A 12,779-nucleotide genomic window follows, 5' to 3' on the forward strand; every position below is an offset into this window, starting at 1 on the left:
TGATTGAGCCGTTCTGAAACACTCTTTCTGTAGAAACTGCAATTGGACATGCTAAACGCTAAGAGGCCTACATTGGGAAAAAGAATATCTTCAAATAAAAACTACACAGATGCATTCTGTGAAACTTATTTCTGATCTGTAAATTCAGTTAACAGAGATAAAACATATTTTTGATTGAGCAGTTATGAAACACTCCTTTTGTAGAAAATGCAAGTGGAGATTCGGAGCGCTAAGAAGGTAATAGTGGAAAAAGGAATGTCTTCAAATATAAACTACACAGAATCATTCGGTGAAACTTCTTTCTGATCTGTGCATTCAGCTAACAGAGTTAAACCACACTTTTGATTGAGCAGATCTGAACACTCTTTCTGTAGAAAATGCAACTGGACATTTGGAGCGCTAAGAGAGTAGTAGTGGAAAAAGGAATATATTCAAATATAAACTACACAGAAGCATTCTGTGAAACTTCTTTCTGATCTGAGCATTCAGCTAACAGAGTTAAACCATACTTTTGATTGAGCAGTTTTGAAACACTCTGTCTGTAGAAAATGCAACTGGACATTCGTAGCGCTAAGTGGGTAATAGTGGAAAAAAGAATATGTTCAAATATAAACTACACAGAAGCATTGTATGAAACTTCTTTCTGTTCTGTGCATTCAACTAACAGAGTTGAACCTTACTTTTGATTGAGCCTTTCTGAAACACTCTTTCTGTAGAAACTGCAATTGGACATTCTGAGCGCTAAGAGGCCTATATTGGGAAAAATAATATCTTCAAATAAAAACTACACAGAAGCATTGTGTGAAACTTATTTCTGATATGTTCATTAAGCTAACGGAGTTAAACCATACTTTTGATTGCGCAGTTCTAAACACTCTTTCTGTAGAAAATGCAAGTGGACATTCTGAGCGCTAAGAGGGTAATAGTGGAAAAAGGAATATATTCAAATATAAACTACACAGTAGCATTCTGTGAAAATTCTTTCTGTTCTGTGCATTCAACTAACAGAGTTGAACCTTACTTTTGATTGAGCCGTTCTGAAACACTCTTTCTGTAGAAACTGCAATTGGACATGCTAAGCGCTAAGAGGCCTAAATTGGGAAAAAGATTATCTTCAAATAAAAACTACACCGATGCATTCTGTGAAACTTATTTCTGATCTGTAAATTCAGTTAACAGAGATAAAACATATTTTTGATTGAGCAGTTATGAAACACTCTTTTTGTAGAAAATGCAAGTGGAGATTCGGAGCGCTAAGAGGGTAATAGTGGAAAAAGGAATGTCTTCAAATATAAAATAAACAGAATCATTCGGGGAAACTTCTTTCTGATCTGTGCATTCAGCTAACAGAGTTAAACCATACTTTTGATTGAGCAGATCTGAACACTCTTTCTGTAGAAAATGCAACTGGACATTTGGAGCGCTAAGAGCGTAGTAGTGGAAAAAGGAATATATTCAAATATAAACTACACAGAAGCAATCTGTGAAACTTCTTTCTTATCTGAGCATTCAGCTAACAGATTTAAACCATACTTTTGATTGAGCAGTTTTGAAACACTCTGTCTGTAGAAAATGCAACTGGACATTCGTAGCGCTAAGTGGGTAATAGTGGAAAAAAGAATATTTTCAAATATAAACTACACAGAAGCATTCTATGAAACTTCTTTCTGTTCTGTGCATTCAAATAACAGAGTTGAACCTTACTTTTGATTGAGCCGTTCTGAAACACTCTTTCTGTAGAAACTGCAATTGGACATTCTGAGCGCTAAGAGGCCTATATTGGGAAAAAGAATGTCTACAAATAAAAACTACACAGAAGAATTGTGTGAAACTTCTTTCTGTTCTGTTTGTTCAACTAAAAGAGTTGAACCTTAGTTTTGAGTGAGCCGTTCTGAAACACTCTTTCTGTAGAAAATGCAAGTGGAGATTCGGAGCGCTAAGAGGGTAATAGTGGAAAAAGGAATGTCTCCAAATATAAACTACACAGAATCATTCTGTGAAACTTCTTTCTGATCTGTGCATTCAGCTAACAGAGTTAAACCATACTTTTGATTGAGCAGATCTGAACACTCTTTCTGTAGAAAATGCAACTGGACATTTGGAGCGCTAAGAGAGTAGTAGTGGAAAAAGGAATATATTCAAATATAAACTACACAGAAGCATTCTGTGAAACTTCTTTCTGTTCTGAGCATTCAGCTAACAGAGTTAAACCATACTTTTGATTGAGCAGTTTTGAAACACTCTGTCTGTAGAATATGCAACTGGACATTCGTAGCGCTAAGTGGGTAAGAGTGGAAAAAAGAATATGTTCAAATATAAACTACACAGAAGCATTGTATGAAACTTCTTTCTCTTCTGTGCATTCAACTAACAGAGTTGAACCTTACTTTTGATTGAGCCTTTCTGAAACACTCTTTCTGTAGAAACTGCAATTGGAAATTCTGAGCGCTAAGAGGCCTATATTGGGAAAAATAATATCTTCAAATAAAAACTACACAGAAGCATTGTGTGAAACTTATTTCTGATATGTTCATTAAGCTAACAGAGTTAAACCATACTTTTGATTGCGCAGTTCTGAACACTCTTTCTGTAGAAAATGCAAGTGGACATTCGGAGCGCTAAGAGGGTAATAGTGGAAAAAGGAATATATTCAAATATAAACTACACAGTAGCATTCTGTGAAAATTCTTTCTGTTCTGTGCATTCAACTAACAGAGTTGAACCTTACTTTTGATTGAGCCGTTCTGAAACACTCTTTCTGTAGAAACTGCAAATGGACATGCTAAGCGCTAAGAGGCCTACATTGGGAAAAAGAATATCTTCAAATAAAAACTACACAGATGCATTCTGTGAAACTTATTTCTGATCTGTAAATTCAGTTAACAGAGATAAAACATATTTTTGATTGAGCAGTTATGAAACACTCCTTTTGTAGAAAATGCAAGTGGAGATTCGGAGCGCTAAGAGGGTAATAGTGGAAAAAGGAATGTCTTCAAATATAAACTACACAGAATCATTCGGTGAAACTTCTTTCTGATCTGTGCATTCAGCTAACAGAGTTAAACCACACTTTTGATTGAGCAGATCTGAACACTCTTTCTGTAGAAAATGCAACTGGACATTTGGAGCGCTAAGAGAGTAGTAGTGGAAAAAGGAATATATTCAAATATAAACTACACAGAAGCATTCTGTGAAACTTCTTTCTGATCTGAGCATTCAGCTAACAGAGTTAAACCATACTTTTGATTGAGCAGTTTTGAAACACTCTGTCTGTAGAAAATGCAACTGGACATTCGTAGCGCTAAGTGGGTAATAGTGGAAAAAAGAATATGTTCAAATATAAACTACACAGAAGCATTGTATGAAACTTCTTTCTGTTCTGTGCATTCAACTAACAGAGTTGAACCTTACTTTTGATTGAGCCTTTCTGAAACACTCTTTCTGTAGAAACTGCAATTGGACATTCTGAGCGCTAAGAGGCCTATATTGGGAAAAATAATATCTTCAAATAAAAACTACACAGAAGCATTGTGTGAAACTTATTTCTGATATGTTCATTAAGCTAACGGAGTTAAACCATACTTTTGATTGCGCAGTTCTAAACACTCTTTCTGTAGAAAATGCAAGTGGACATTCTGAGCGCTAAGAGGGTAATAGTGGAAAAAGGAATATATTCAAATATAAACTACACAGTAGCATTCTGTGAAAATTCTTTCTGTTCTGTGCATTCAACTAACAGAGTTGAACCTTACTTTTGATTGAGCCGTTCTGAAACACTCTTTCTGTAGAAACTGCAATTGGACATGCTAAGCGCTAAGAGGCCTAAATTGGGAAAAAGATTATCTTCAAATAAAAACTACACCGATGCATTCTGTGAAACTTATTTCTGATCTGTAAATTCAGTTAACAGAGATAAAACATATTTTTGATTGAGCAGTTATGAAACACTCTTTTTGTAGAAAATGCAAGTGGAGATTCGGAGCGCTAAGAGGGTAATAGTGGAAAAAGGAATGTCTTCAAATATAAAATAAACAGAATCATTCGGGGAAACTTCTTTCTGATCTGTGCATTCAGCTAACAGAGTTAAACCATACTTTTGATTGAGCAGATCTGAACACTCTTTCTGTAGAAAATGCAACTGGACATTTGGAGCGCTAAGAGCGTAGTAGTGGAAAAAGGAATATATTCAAATATAAACTACACAGAAGCAATCTGTGAAACTTCTTTCTTATCTGAGCATTCAGCTAACAGATTTAAACCATACTTTTGATTGAGCAGTTTTGAAACACTCTGTCTGTAGAAAATGCAACTGGACATTCGTAGCGCTAAGTGGGTAATAGTGGAAAAAAGAATATTTTCAAATATAAACTACACAGAAGCATTCTATGAAACTTCTTTCTGTTCTGTGCATTCAAATAACAGAGTTGAACCTTACTTTTGATTGAGCCGTTCTGAAACACTCTTTCTGTAGAAACTGCAATTGGACATTCTGAGCGCTAAGAGGCCTATATTGGGAAAAAGAATGTCTACAAATAAAAACTACACAGAAGAATTGTGTGAAACTTCTTTCTGTTCTGTTTGTTCAACTAAAAGAGTTGAACCTTAGTTTTGAGTGAGCCGTTCTGAAACACTCTTTCTGTAGAAAATGCAAGTGGAGATTCGGAGCGCTAAGAGGGTAATAGTGGAAAAAGGAATGTCTCCAAATATAAACTACACAGAATCATTCTGTGAAACTTCTTTCTGATCTGTGCATTCAGCTAACAGAGTTAAACCATACTTTTGATTGAGCAGATCTGAACACTCTTTCTGTAGAAAATGCAACTGGACATTTGGAGCGCTAAGAGAGTAGTAGTGGAAAAAGGAATATATTCAAATATAAACTACACAGAAGCATTCTGTGAAACTTCTTTCTGTTCTGAGCATTCAGCTAACAGAGTTAAACCATACTTTTGATTGAGCAGTTTTGAAACACTCTGTCTGTAGAATATGCAACTGGACATTCGTAGCGCTAAGTGGGTAAGAGTGGAAAAAAGAATATGTTCAAATATAAACTACACAGAAGCATTGTATGAAACTTCTTTCTCTTCTGTGCATTCAACTAACAGAGTTGAACCTTACTTTTGATTGAGCCTTTCTGAAACACTCTTTCTGTAGAAACTGCAATTGGAAATTCTGAGCGCTAAGAGGCCTATATTGGGAAAAATAATATCTTCAAATAAAAACTACACAGAAGCATTGTGTGAAACTTATTTCTGATATGTTCATTAAGCTAACAGAGTTAAACCATACTTTTGATTGCGCAGTTCTGAACACTCTTTCTGTAGAAAATGCAAGTGGACATTCGGAGCGCTAAGAGGGTAATAGTGGAAAAAGGAATATATTCAAATATAAACTACACAGTAGCATTCTGTGAAAATTCTTTCTGTTCTGTGCATTCAACTAACAGAGTTGAACCTTACTTTTGATTGAGCCGTTCTGAAACACTCTTTCTGTAGAAACTGCAATTGGACATGCTAAGCGCTAAGAGGCCTACATTGGGAAAAAGAATATCTTCAAATAAAAACTACACAGATGCATTCTGTGAAACTTATTTCTGATCTGTAAATTCAGTTAACAGAGATAAAACATATTTTTGATTGAGCAGTTATGAAACACTCCTTTTGTAGAAAATGCAAGTGGAGATTCGGAGCGCTAAGAGGGTAATAGTGGAAAAAGGAATGTCTTCAAATATAAACTACACAGAATCATTCGGTGAAACTTCTTTCTGATCTGTGCATTCAGCTAACAGAGTTAAACCACACTTTTGATTGAGCAGATCTGAACACTCTTTCTGTAGAAAATGCAACTGGACATTTGGAGCGCTAAGAGAGTAGTAGTGGAAAAAGGAATATATTCAAATATAAACTACACAGAAGCATTCTGTGAAACTTCTTTCTGATCTGAGCATTCAGCTAACAGAGTTAAACCATACTTTTGATTGAGCAGTTTTGAAACACTCTGTCTGTAGAAAATGCAACTGGACATTCGTAGCGCTAAGTGGGTAATAGTGGAAAAAAGAATATGTTCAAATATAAACTACACAGAAGCATTGTATGAAACTTCTTTCTGTTCTGTGCATTCAACTAACAGAGTTGAACCTTACTTTTGATTGAGCCTTTCTGAAACACTCTTTCTGTAGAAACTGCAATTGGACATTCTGAGCGCTAAGAGGCCTATATTGGGAAAAATAATATCTTCAAATAAAAACTACACAGAAACATTGTGTGAAACTTATTTCTGATATGTTCATTAAGCTAACGGAGTTAAACCATACTTTTGATTGCGCAGTTCTAAACACTCTTTCTGTAGAAAATGCAAGTGGACATTCTGAGCGCTAAGAGGGTAATAGTGGAAAAAGGAATATATTCAAATATAAACTACACAGTAGCATTCTGTGAAAATTCTTTCTGTTCTGTGCATTCAACTAACAGAGTTGAACCTTACTTTTGATTGAGCCGTTCTGAAACACTCTTTCTGTAGAAACTGCAATTGGACATGCTAAGCGCTAAGAGGCCTAAATTGGGAAAAAGATTATCTTCAAATAAAAACTACACCGATGCATTCTGTGAAACTTATTTCTGATCTGTAAATTCAGTTAACAGAGATAAAACATATTTTTGATTGAGCAGTTATGAAACACTCTTTTTGTAGAAAATGCAAGTGGAGATTCGGAGCGCTAAGAGGGTAATAGTGGAAAAAGGAATGTCTTCAAATATAAAATAAACAGAATCATTCGGGGAAACTTCTTTCTGATCTGTGCATTCAGCTAACAGAGTTAAACCATACTTTTGATTGAGCAGATCTGAACACTCTTTCTGTAGAAAATGCAACTGGACATTTGGAGCGCTAAGAGCGTAGTAGTGGAAAAAGGAATATATTCAAATATAAACTACACAGAAGCAATCTGTGAAACTTCTTTCTTATCTGAGCATTCAGCTAACAGATTTAAACCATACTTTTGATTGAGCAGTTTTGAAACACTCTGTCTGTAGAAAATGCAACTGGACATTCGTAGCGCTAAGTGGGTAATAGTGGAAAAAAGAATATTTTCAAATATAAACTACACAGAAGCATTCTATGAAACTTCTTTCTGTTCTGTGCATTCAAATAACAGAGTTGAACCTTACTTTTGATTGAGCCGTTCTGAAACACTCTTTCTGTAGAAACTGCAATTGGACATTCTGAGCGCTAAGAGGCCTATATTGGGAAAAAGAATGTCTACAAATAAAAACTACACAGAAGAATTGTGTGAAACTTCTTTCTGTTCTGTTTGTTCAACTAAAAGAGTTGAACCTTAGTTTTGATTGAGCCGTTCTGAAACACTCTTTCTGTAGAAAATGCAAGTGGAGATTCGGAGCGCTAAGAGGGTAATAGTGGAAAAAGGAATGTCTCCACATATAAACTACACAGAATCATTCTGTGAAACTTCTTTCTGATCTGTGCATTCAGCTAACAGAGTTAAACCATACTTTTGATTGAGCAGATCTGAACACTCTTTCTGTAGAAAATGCAACTGGACATTTGGAGCGCTAAGAGAGTAGTAGTGGAAAAAGGAATATATTCAAATATAAACTACACAGAAGCATTCTGTGAAACTTCTTTCTGTTCTGAGCATTCAGCTAACAGAGTTAAACCATACTTTTGATTGAGCAGTTTTGAAACACTCTGTCTGTAGAATATGCAACTGGACATTCGTAGCGCTAAGTGGGTAAGAGTGGAAAAAAGAATATGTTCAAATATAAACTACACAGAAGCATTGTATGAAACTTCTTTCTGTTCTGTGCATTCAACTAACAGAGTTGAACCTTACTTTTGATTGAGCCTTTCTGAAACACTCTTTCTGTAGAAACTGCAATTGGAAATTCTGAGCGCTAAGAGGCCTATATTGGGAAAAATAATATCTTCAAATAAAAACTACACAGAAGCATTGTGTGAAACTTATTTCTGATATGTTCATTAAGCTAACAGAGTTAAACCATACTTTTGATTGCGCAGTTCTGAACACTCTTTCTGTAGAAAATGCAAGTGGACATTCGGAGCGCTAAGAGGGTAATAGTGGAAAAAGGAATATATTCAAATATAAACTACACAGTAGCATTCTGTGAAAATTCTTTCTGTTCTGTGCATTCAACTAACAGAGTTGAACCTTACTTTTGATTGAGCCGTTCTGAAACACTCTTTCTGTAGAAACTGCAATTGGACATGCTAAGCGCTAAGAGGCCTACATTGGGAAAAAGAATATCTTCAAATAAAAACTACACAGATGCATTCTGTGAAACTTATTTCTGATCTGTAAATTCAGTTAACAGAGATAAAACATATTTTTGATTGAGCAGTTATGAAACACTCCTTTTGTAGAAAATGCAAGTGGAGATTCGGAGCGCTAAGAGGGTAATAGTGGAAAAAGGAATGTCTTCAAATATAAACTACACAGAATCATTCGGTGAAACTTCTTTCTGATCTGTGCATTCAGCTAACAGAGTTAAACCACACTTTTGATTGAGCAGATCTGAACACTCTTTCTGTAGAAAATGCAACTGGACATTTGGAGCGCTAAGAGAGTAGTAGTGGAAAAAGGAATATATTCAAATATAAACTACACAGAAGCATTCTGTGAAACTTCTTTCTGATCTGAGCATTCAGCTAACAGAGTTAAACCATACTTTTGATTGAGCAGTTTTGAAACACTCTGTCTGTAGAAAATGCAACTGGACATTCGTAGCGCTAAGTGGGTAATAGTGGAAAAAAGAATATGTTCAAATATAAACTACACAGAAGCATTGTATGAAACTTCTTTCTGTTCTGTGCATTCAACTAACAGAGTTGAACCTTACTTTTGATTGAGCCTTTCTGAAACACTCTTTCTGTAGAAACTGCAATTGGACATTCTGAGCGCTAAGAGGCCTATATTGGGAAAAATAATATCTTCAAATAAAAACTACACAGAAACATTGTGTGAAACTTATTTCTGATATGTTCATTAAGCTAACGGAGTTAAACCATACTTTTGATTGCGCAGTTCTAAACACTCTTTCTGTAGAAAATGCAAGTGGACATTCTGAGCTCTAAGAGGGTAATAGTGGAAAAAGGAATATATTCAAATATAAACTACACAGTAGCATTCTGTGAAAATTCTTTCTGTTCTGTGCATTCAACTAACAGAGTTGAACCTTACTTTTGATTGAGCCGTTCTGAAACACTCTTTCTGTAGAAACTGCAATTGGACATGCTAAGCGCTAAGAGGCCTAAATTGGGAAAAAGATTATCTTCAAATAAAAACTACACCGATGCATTCTGTGAAACTTATTTCTGATCTGTAAATTCAGTTAACAGAGATAAAACATATTTTTGATTGAGCAGTTATGAAACACTCTTTTTGTAGAAAATGCAAGTGGAGATTCGGAGCGCTAAGAGGGTAATAGTGGAAAAAGGAATGTCTTCAAATATAAAATAAACAGAATCATTCGGGGAAACTTCTTTCTGATCTGTGCATTCAGCTAACAGAGTTAAACCATACTTTTGATTGAGCAGATCTGAACACTCTTTCTGTAGAAAATGCAACTGGACATTTGGAGCGCTAAGAGCGTAGTAGTGGAAAAAGGAATATATTCAAATATAAACTACACAGAAGCAATCTGTGAAACTTCTTTCTTATCTGAGCATTCAGCTAACAGATTTAAACCATACTTTTGATTGAGCAGTTTTGAAACACTCTGTCTGTAGAAAATGCAACTGGACATTCGTAGCGCTAAGTGGGTAATAGTGGAAAAAAGAATATTTTCAAATATAAACTACACAGAAGCATTCTATGAAACTTCTTTCTGTTCTGTGCATTCAAATAACAGAGTTGAACCTTACTTTTGATTGAGCCGTTCTGAAACACTCTTTCTGTAGAAACTGCAATTGGACATTCTGAGCGCTAAGAGGCCTATATTGGGAAAAAGAATGTCTACAAATAAAAACTACACAGAAGAATTGTGTGAAACTTCTTTCTGTTCTGTTTGTTCAACTAAAAGAGTTGAACCTTAGTTTTGATTGAGCCGTTCTGAAACACTCTTTCTGTAGAAAATGCAAGTGGAGATTCGGAGCGCTAAGAGGGTAATAGTGGAAAAAGGAATGTCTCCACATATAAACTACACAGAATCATTCTGTGAAACTTCTTTCTGATCTGTGCATTCAGCTAACAGAGTTAAACCATACTTTTGATTGAGCAGATCTGAACACTCTTTCTGTAGAAAATGCAACTGGACATTTGGAGCGCTAAGAGAGTAGTAGTGGAAAAAGGAATATATTCAAATATAAACTACACAGAAGCATTCTGTGAAACTTCTTTCTGTTCTGAGCATTCAGCTAACAGAGTTAAACCATACTTTTGATTGAGCAGTTTTGAAACACTCTGTCTGTAGAATATGCAACTGGACATTCGTAGCGCTAAGTGGGTAAGAGTGGAAAAAAGAATATGTTCAAATATAAACTACACAGAAGCATTGTATGAAACTTCTTTCTGTTCTGTGCATTCAACTAACAGAGTTGAACCTTACTTTTGATTGAGCCTTTCTGAAACACTCTTTCTGTAGAAACTGCAATTGGAAATTCTGAGCGCTAAGAGGCCTATATTGGGAAAAATAATATCTTCAAATAAAAACTACACAGAAGCATTGTGTGAAACTTATTTCTGATATGTTCATTAAGCTAACAGAGTTAAACCATACTTTTGATTGCGCAGTTCTGAACACTCTTTCTGTAGAAAATGCAAGTGGACATTCTGAGCGCTAAGAGGGTAATAGTGGAAAAAGGAATATATTCAAATATAAACTACACAGTAGCATTCTGTGAAAATTCTTTCTGTTCTGTGCATTCAACTAACAGAGTTGAACCTTACTTTTGATTGAGCCGTTCTGAAACACTCTTTCTGTAGAAACTGCAATTGGACATGCTAAGCGCTAAGAGGCCTACATTGGGAAAAAGAATATCTTCAAATAAAAACTACACAGATGCATTCTGTGAAACTTATTTCTGATCTGTAAATTCAGTTAACAGAGATAAAACATATTTTTGATTGAGCAGTTATGAAACACTCCTTTTGTAGAAAATGCAAGTGGAGATTCGGAGCGCTAAGAGGGTAATAGTGGAAAAAGGAATGTCTTCAAATATAAACTACACAGAATCATTCGGTGAAACTTCTTTCTGATCTGTGCATTCAGCTAACAGAGTTAAACCACACTTTTGATTGAGCAGATCTGAACACTCTTTCTGTAGAAAATGCAACTGGACATTTGGAGCGCTAAGAGAGTAGTAGTGGAAAAAGGAATATATTCAAATATAAACTACACAGAGGCATTCTGTGAAACTTCTTTCTGATCTGAGCATTCAGCTAACAGAGTTAAACCATACTTTTGATTGAGCAGTTTTGAAACACTCTGTCTGTAGAAAATGCAACTGGACATTCGTAGCGCTAAGTGGGTAATAGTGGAAAAAAGAATATGTTCAAATATAAACTACACAGAAGCATTGTATGAAACTTCTTTCTGTTCTGTGCATTCAACTAACAGAGTTGAACCTTACTTTTGATTGAGCCTTTCTGAAACACTCTTTCTGTAGAAACTGCAATTGGACATTCTGAGCGCTAAGAGGCCTATATTGGGAAAAATAATATCTTCAAATAAAAACTACACAGAAGCATTGTGTGAAACTTATTTCTGATATGTTCATTAAGCTAACGGAGTTAAACCATACTTTTGATTGCGCAGTTCTAAACACTCTTTCTGTAGAAAATGCAAGTGGACATTCTGAGCGCTAAGAGGGTAATAGTGGAAAAAGGAATATATTCAAATATAAACTACACAGTAGCATTCTGTGAAAATTCTTTCTGTTCTGTGCATTCAACTAACAGAGTTGAACCTTACTTTTGATTGAGCCGTTCTGAAACACTCTTTCTGTAGAAACTGCAATTGGACATGCTAAGCGCTAAGAGGCCTAAATTGGGAAAAAGATTATCTTCAAATAAAAACTACACCGATGCATTCTGTGAAACTTATTTCTGATCTGTAAATTCAGTTAACAGAGATAAAACATATTTTTGATTGAGCAGTTATGAAACACTCTTTTTGTAGAAAATGCAAGTGGAGATTCGGAGCGCTAAGAGGGTAATAGTGGAAAAAGGAATGTCTTCAAATATAAAATAAACAGAATCATTCGGGGAAACTTCTTTCTGATCTGTGCATTCAGCTAACAGAGTTAAACCATACTTTTGATTGAGCAGATCTGAACACTCTTTCTGTAGAAAATGCAACTGGACATTTGGAGCGCTAAGAGCGTAGTAGTGGAAAAAGGAATATATTCAAATATAAACTACACAGAAGCAATCTGTGAAACTTCTTTCTTATCTGAGCATTCAGCTAACAGATTTAAACCATACTTTTGATTGAGCAGTTTTGAAACACTCTGTCTGTAGAAAATGCAACTGGACATTCGTAGCGCTAAGTGGGTAATAGTGGAAAAAAGAATATTTTCAAATATAAACTACACAGAAGCATTCTATGAAACTTCTTTCTGTTCTGTGCATTCAAATAACAGAGTTGAACCTTACTTTTGATTGAGCCGTTCTGAAACACTCTTTCTGTAGAAACTGCAATTGGACATTCTGAGCGCTAAGAGGCCTATATTGGGAAAAAGAATGTCTACAAATAAAAACTACACAGAAGAATTGTGTGAAACTTCTTTCTGTTCTGTTTGTTCAA

The sequence above is a fragment of the Symphalangus syndactylus genome, chromosome 2 (assembly GCF_028878055.3).
Source record: "Symphalangus syndactylus isolate Jambi chromosome 2, NHGRI_mSymSyn1-v2.1_pri, whole genome shotgun sequence".
Classification (NCBI taxonomy): Eukaryota; Metazoa; Chordata; class Mammalia; order Primates; family Hylobatidae; genus Symphalangus; species Symphalangus syndactylus.